This window comes from Petaurus breviceps, unplaced genomic scaffold (assembly GCF_028583685.1).
Source record: "Petaurus breviceps papuanus isolate PSGF00001 unplaced genomic scaffold, PetGlider_PUasm1.0 77, whole genome shotgun sequence".
Classification (NCBI taxonomy): domain Eukaryota; kingdom Metazoa; phylum Chordata; class Mammalia; order Diprotodontia; family Petauridae; genus Petaurus; species Petaurus breviceps.
This window is the reverse complement of record NW_027186492.1, coordinates 22,675,404-22,682,736: the sequence shown is the minus strand read 5'-3', so window position 1 is coordinate 22,682,736 and position 7,333 is coordinate 22,675,404. Positions and strand designations below refer to the sequence as shown.

Here is a 7,333-nt window from a genome sequence, read left to right as displayed (position 1 = left end):
ATGGTCAGGAAGGATAGGGAATACTCAAGGTTAGATCATGGCAGAGCTGAGATACTCTCATGATGACATAACAACTCATAAACTAGAATTTGTATTTCTGATGTTTTCAAAACACATTTAGATTTTCCATGTGTGCCCAGGGAATCATATTTGTAATTGTGAATCATCACAATATTTTTGGATACGACTTTAGGGGTCACTTTTTTTCCTTTCTTCTTTCAGAAAACAAATCCACTTCTTTAGGAGGGAGTCTTTGTCATAAAATTATAACTCATTACTACCTACAAGTTGTACTGATCTATAATTCACTGCAGCAAAGAATGAATTATTACTTATTATTTTGCAGCTGATTTTTTATTTGCATTGATAAAGATGGCTTAAGTGTGTGTGACAGATTTGCATGTAGATCCGGTATAATTCATGTGACAGGTGCTGAGATGACGCAAGCTGTAGTTCACATTTGCCTCCCCTGTTCCTGTTGGACAAAATCCTGCACACCCTTTTAAAACAAAAAGTTAACAATAAAACTCATTATGTTGCATAACCAACACCAGGTAAAGCAGGTCAATTGGGGACAGGCAAACCTCATGAAGAACAAAGCCCCAATTGACCTGCTTTACCTGGTGTAGCCAAGCATTAAAGCTAGCCAAGAGAGTTCCTCCATTGACCATCCAACATTTGGAAATGAACTGGGTGAATGCTTTGTAGCAAGTACTGTGGCAAGTCTGAGCCTATGCTTCTCCCTCTCCACTAACCACCTCCAGGTGTTGCAGGAGCAATGTTTACTTTTCTGTTCTTACTATAATTTTCTGTTTCCCTTTGTAAAGGTTAATTAATGCTAATTGATTAAATGATACACACATATATAGAGTATATAAACTCCTATCCCAGTTAATCTTTTACTTTTTGATTTCTCACCAAATTTCTAGTTATTAATTATAATGCTTTAAACATTGCTTTCTTTATTCCTTAATCATTTATTTTCATTGTATATTAGTTGGGTGGAGGGGAAAAGGAATGGAGAGAGGATAGCAATAAGATTAGGACTGAATTAATATTTTCTTTTAGTACATTAATTATGACTCTTGATAATTTTTTTTAAAGCAATTGGGGTTAAGTAACTTGCTCAAAGTTACACGGCCAGTTATTTCTGGGTGGGTAATAAGTGTCTGAGCCCAGATTTGATCCAGGTCATCCCGACACTGGAGCCAGTGCTCTTACTCGCTGAGCCACCTGGCCACCCCTAAGCAATTGGGGTTAAGTAATTTGCTCAAGGTTACAAGGCCAGGTGTTTCTGGGTGGGTGCTAAGTGTCTGAGCCTGGGATTCGATCTCCAGGTCATCCTGACACTGGAGTGGGTGCTCTTACTGAGCCACCTGGCCGCCCCTAAGCAACTGGGGTTAAGTAACTTGCTCAAGGTTACACAGCCAGGTGTTTCTGGGTGGGTAATAAGTGTCTGAGCCTGGATTCGTTCCACAGGTCATCCCGACATTGGAGCCGGTGCTCTTACACGCTGTGCTACCTGGCCTCCCCGACTCTTGATAATTTTTAAAAATGCATTTTTATCCTTAGTTTATTCCGAAATGATACCTAGAGAGTTTTTCATAATTCAATCAGGCCCTGTTAAAATGAGTAAAGATACAAAATCAATGATGTGCAGGCCTGGGGTATGCTGGAGACTGCTCAAACTGGCTGGAGAAAACCAATTATTAAATTTTCAGTGTGAGGAATTATATTTCAGAAATTGCCAAACTATACAACTCTGGATTTCATTTCTTATCTAGGTTTAGGAAAATGATAGAAAAAGTATCAATATTGCAGATTAAACTTAAAAGTGTGTCAGGTGTATATTTTGTTTTTCAGAGAGTTGGCACATCCTTCTTGGGCCTCAAAAATCATATTTTCTTTAGGAAAATAATCAGCTTCTCTATATAGATATTTACTTTCTTGAGAAAAAAAATAAGGGTTAAATACTTAAAATTAGGAAATAAGAGTAAGGAACGCTGCCACTGGTTACTTCTGCAGAAAATACAATCAGATACTTAGCATTGTAATGTGTCTTAAGACCATGAATGATTCATACTACAAAAATGTCCTCAAAATGCACTTTATCTCTGTGTTTACTATTATTTGGAGTATTGCAAAAGTGATCATTCAATTTAGGGAGAGTTTTTTTTCTAATAAAGAGAAAAGTGTAACGTGATAGGGGATTATTTTTCTATCTACTTGTGGTTCCTGCAAGTTTTAGATTCAATATTGCACATGGGTCAAATATTTCATTCCTTTTGGGTAAGTCTTGCCAGTCTTTTCAAGATAAAAAATAAGAGAATAATTAACTCCAAGTAATAGAATATGTGGATGAAATTTCACAGATGTTTGTGACCAAAAAAACAAAAGGGAGACTACATTACCAGTTTGTATCATGTCTATATTCATTTGACTTAGAAGTTACAAATAAATGAAGGGAAACATGAAAGTAAGTTGAGTTTGTTCTTCCTGGAAATATACTTTCTCACTTCATGTCACATAAATGAGTTTTCCTGTGAAGTTTCCAATTACTTCTTTCAGTGAAGAAACTACTTCTACATACCAGTTTTAGAAAAACAGACAATGTTTTTCTGGGGGCAAGTTTTTGCATTGGGTGAGGTCAAGTGAGGATATGTAGTTTAGATATGAGGAGGAATTTGAGGGCTGTTAGATATTGGAAAGGGTGCTTGGGGAAATTCTTTAAATTTCATATTAATTTTCATCTGATTGGAATTTTTTGGGTTTGTCATTTAATGTGAAAGTACCAGGTGGAAAGTGGCTGTGTCCAGAGCAGAGATGGCCGCCTTGTCCCCATTACCGCCCCCCCCGCCACTGCCCCCGTAGTTTAAGAACCTCCAGCATTGTGTGAGGATGGCACAGAAGCATGACAAGCGGGACCCCTTGGTGGCCTATTACTATCGTTTATATGCAATGCAAACTGGAATGAAAATTGACAGTAAAATTCCTGAATGCCAAAAATTTTTATTGAAGCTTTAAGAGCTAGAAGCTCTTAAAAAACAATTGGGTGATAATGAAGCTATTACTCAGGAAATAGTTGGTTGTGCCCATGTGGAGAGTTATGCTTTGAAAATGTTCCTTTATGCAGGCAATGAAGATCATGCTGGGAGATTTCACAAAAACATGATCAAGTCCTTCTATACTGCAAGTCTTCTGATAGATGTCTTAACAGTATTTGGAGAACTCACTGATGAAAACATGAAACACAGAAAATATGCTAGAAGAAAGGCAATCTATATCCACAACTGTCTAAAAAATGGGGAAACTCCACAAGCTGGACCTGTTGGAATGGATGAAGAAAGTAATGATGAAGAAAATGAAGAAGCTGGGACTTCTCCTCTACCTACTCACCCACCCCAATGGTCATCTTCAGCATAAGACCCAAGCAACATGCCATCAAGCAGCTATACAGGAATACAAATTCCTCCCGGTGCTCATGCACCAGCTAATATGCCAGCAGAAGTTCTTCATAGCACAGGTGTAACAGGTAGTACCATCCAACCTACTACACAGAATATTCTTGCTGTTGATCCAGCTCTTTTCAGTACTATGTCCATAGGGGATGTCCATCTAACACCAGAGGACTTTGTCAGAGCTTAGAAATACTGCAAATATACAGGCAGTACTTTGCAATATGAAGATGTAAACACTGCTGTGCAAAATCTACAGAAAGCCCTCAAGTTGCTAACTACAGGCAGAGAATGAAGCCTTTGTCCAAAATATTCATGTATTTTTGGCCTAAAGAACTAACACTCCATTACTCCATATTCAGCCCACCAGGAACACAATAATAAGAAAGACTCCAGTTCCATTGAACATGACAATAAAACCTGTGTTTATGTATCCATTTTCTGCTGTAGCCTTCAGCAACAGCCTCAACCAGCTTTATTTCCCACTTCATGGAACCAGTCATGTTTGGGTCCAGTGGGCTGATGTTAGCAAGATACTGAAAATGCACAAGGAAGCTGTTGAAAACAGAAATTTCAATGAAATCTATTTATACTGGAATAAAAAGAAAGTACCATGGTACAGTAGGTTACCTTTGAATGTTTTCTTCTAAGCTTTATGATTCCAAAGTACTGTTGAAAGCAGTTCTTGTATTCAATTCAATTCAGCAGACATTTACTATCTGTTGTGTGGAAAGCATTGTGCTAGGTATCCTGTTGATACAAAGATCAGATAAGACTTTGAGAGATTCTTTTCCCTCATGGAGCTTACAGTTTAGTGGGGAGATAGGTGAATTACATAAAGGACTGTAGTACAAAATGATATAGATGATACATTTTTTAAGAAAGTGAAAAAATATTCTTGTTATATGAGGCCCTATGGGGAAATGTTATTATAATTGGAAGAGATCAAGGAAGATACCATAGCAACTCACTAGATGTGTGACCCTGTGCAAGGCACTTAGTCCCAATAGGCTTTAACTTTGAGATATGGGGATTGTACTAGTTGGTCTTAACGTACCTTTTGGCTCTAGCAAACCATAATACTAGACTTAATGAGGGGTAGTTATTCAACAGGCATAGAGGGTTAAGGGATGGCATTGTCTCAAAAGGAAATTTTTGTTGTTATTGTTTACTTACTGGCACTACAGCAGTCATTAGAAGAGTATAATTTATTCCCAATTAAAATGTAATTTTCCTTAGACTACATGGATATTGGGAAAAGTGATTTCAACCCAACATTTATAATTTAAAGTTATAGTATAGTTTTGTCACTATTCTTTCAATTCCATAGAAGGCATAATGAAAAATATAATTAAAAAAAGAATAAGAACAATGTAAGGGACAAACCTACTGTGTGTTGTGAGCAGGACCATGTTAATAGACCAAACAGGGAAACTATTGAATTGAATACTTCTCAACTCTTATTTTGCTTCCAATTTTCTTAATAAGTGAGCATATAAATGAATGTTCTCTGGGAAGAAGAATGATCTTCAGAAGGAACAGGATAGAGTAGATATTGTTAATAGGATAATGAAAGCTAAGGTAGGTAAGAATTTAGTAAGAGAGTACATAGTGGTCTTCAATGATTTCAAAACCATTGGCTCAGATGAATTACAACCCATTGTAGCTAAACAACTTGGAGACAGAATTACTGAATCATAGTGACCCCTTAGAAATCATAGTCAATGGGCAATATGTCATAGGAAGAAGCAAATGTCCCAACTTTCAAAAAATAGGACTTCAAGAGCATTAACTTTTGTATCTGTCCTCAGCAAAATCATTACATATGGAATCATTATGGCAAAGTGGAAAGAATAATGAACATGGAGTGACAGGATCTGAGTTGTGCTATTCATTACCTCTGTGATCTTGAATAAGTCACTTAATCTTTCTCTGACTCAGTTTTCTCATTTGTAAAAGAGATCAGATAACCTCTACAGTCCTCCTAACTCTATATTCATGATTCTAATCCCTAGGATTAGGATTGATTCTAAGGAAATGGGGACTTTTACTTTTGATCCAAAATATTACTGTTTTCAAATATTTGGTGATGTGTGCTGTGACCTTATCCTGATGAATAGGAAAAATATTTAGAATTATTAAGATTATTTAATATAACAATTTTTTCTTTTTATTAATTAATTTATTTTTAGTTTTCAAAATTCACTTCCACAAGATTTTGAGTTCCAAATTTTCTCCCCATCTCTCCCCACCCAAGATGGTGTACATTCTGATTACCCCTTCCCCACATCTGCCCTTCCATCACCTACCCCTGCCCTTCTCTTATTCCCTTCCCTTCTATTTTCCTGTAGGGCAAGATAGATTTCTATATCCCAATTCACATATATCTTATTTCCCAGATGCATGTAAAAACATTTTTTGAACATTCCTTTTCTGAACTTTGAGTTCTACATTCTCCCCCTTCCTCTCTTCCCATCCATCCTCATTGAGAAGGCAAGCAATTACATATAGGTTATACATGTGTAGACATGCAAAACACTTCCATAACAGTCACGTTGTGAAAGACTGACTATATTTTCCTCCATCCCATCCTGCCTCCCATTTATTCTATTCTCACCTTTGACCTTTTCCCTTCTCAAGAGTGTTTGATTCTGATTATCCCCTCCTCCCTTTTGCCCTTCCTTATATAATTATTTTATTAAGCATTAAGACACATTGTGAGGGAGTGGATAGATGATGGGATTAATAAATCATTTAACTTCTCAGTGCCTCCAACACAGTTTTCTTTCCTTTTAATGATTGCTGAGAGAAATTTACCCCATTAAAAATGTATGGTTAAAGTTTTTTAAAAGCAGGTCCTATTCAGGGAAGGACTTGTACCATGCATTAACCATTTGAGAGCAAAGAGAAAGATTTGGGCAAAAAGAAAAGCAAATGAAAGGTTTTTATTGTCTATTGGCTACCAAGTGGGTCTATCATTCCCACTCTCTCTATATGGAAGAGTCCAGTAAGGAAAGATGAGTTTAAAAATGGGACCTGTGTCACAGGTAGTGTGCGATCATGGAACTCAGGGGAGGCAATTATAAATGATTAGATTGTATGGTTCCTGAGACCATATGGTCTCCAGGAAATTGGAGAATGAAAGCCTATCTAGGTAAAAGAATAGAGAAGCCAACTTCCTTGATAAAGGCAGAGTCACCTGTTAAAATAAGCATCAAATCTGATTTATCAAAACCAAGGAAGTTAAAGAAACAAGTCAAATGTGAGAGAGAGCTTCTAAGATTTAAGCATTTAGAAATGCAGGAGGGTAAGAATTTCCTAAAACTCAGAGACAGAGAAATATTTAGGAGGCCAAAGGAGAAAAATTACATTTTTATGGGCTTAGGCCTATGGTCAGGTAAAGGGTGAGGGAAGCTATAGAAATTTTTAGCAGGTCAGAAGCTAAGGAGAAAGAATTAACCTATGTAAGGGAATATAAAAAGTGTGTGTGTTTGTGTGTGTGAATGAGAGTGTGTGTATATGAGAAGGAGAGAGGGAGAGAGAGGTAGAGAGAGAAGGAGAGGGAGAGGGAAATGGAGGGAGAGGGAGAGGGAGAGGGAAAGTGGGGGGGGAGGGTAGAGAGAAGTCTTGCCATAGGCTTGATGATGTGTATACCATAAATTAAGGAAGGGGGAATAAGATTCTAGAGGGATTGATATACATAAGATTCTTACTAAATCAAAACCATTAAAGAGTAAGGGAGAAGTGATATAATACCTATCCCAGACAGGATTAGATTTGTTCTAGTCATTCCCCAATTGATGGGCATCCCCTCAATTTCCAATACTTTGCCAGCGTGAAAAGCACTGCTATATTTTTGCATATGTAGGTCATTGTCC

The 7,333-nt window shown here is 37.1% G+C and overlaps 1 pseudogene; it reads left to right on the top strand.

Moving 5' to 3' along the window:
* The first annotated feature begins 2,823 nt into the window (after positions 1–2,823).
* Positions 2,824–4,016, top strand: LOC138175366 (vacuolar protein sorting-associated protein VTA1 homolog pseudogene; annotated as a pseudogene).
* The last annotated feature ends 3,317 nt before the right edge of the window (positions 4,017–7,333 follow it).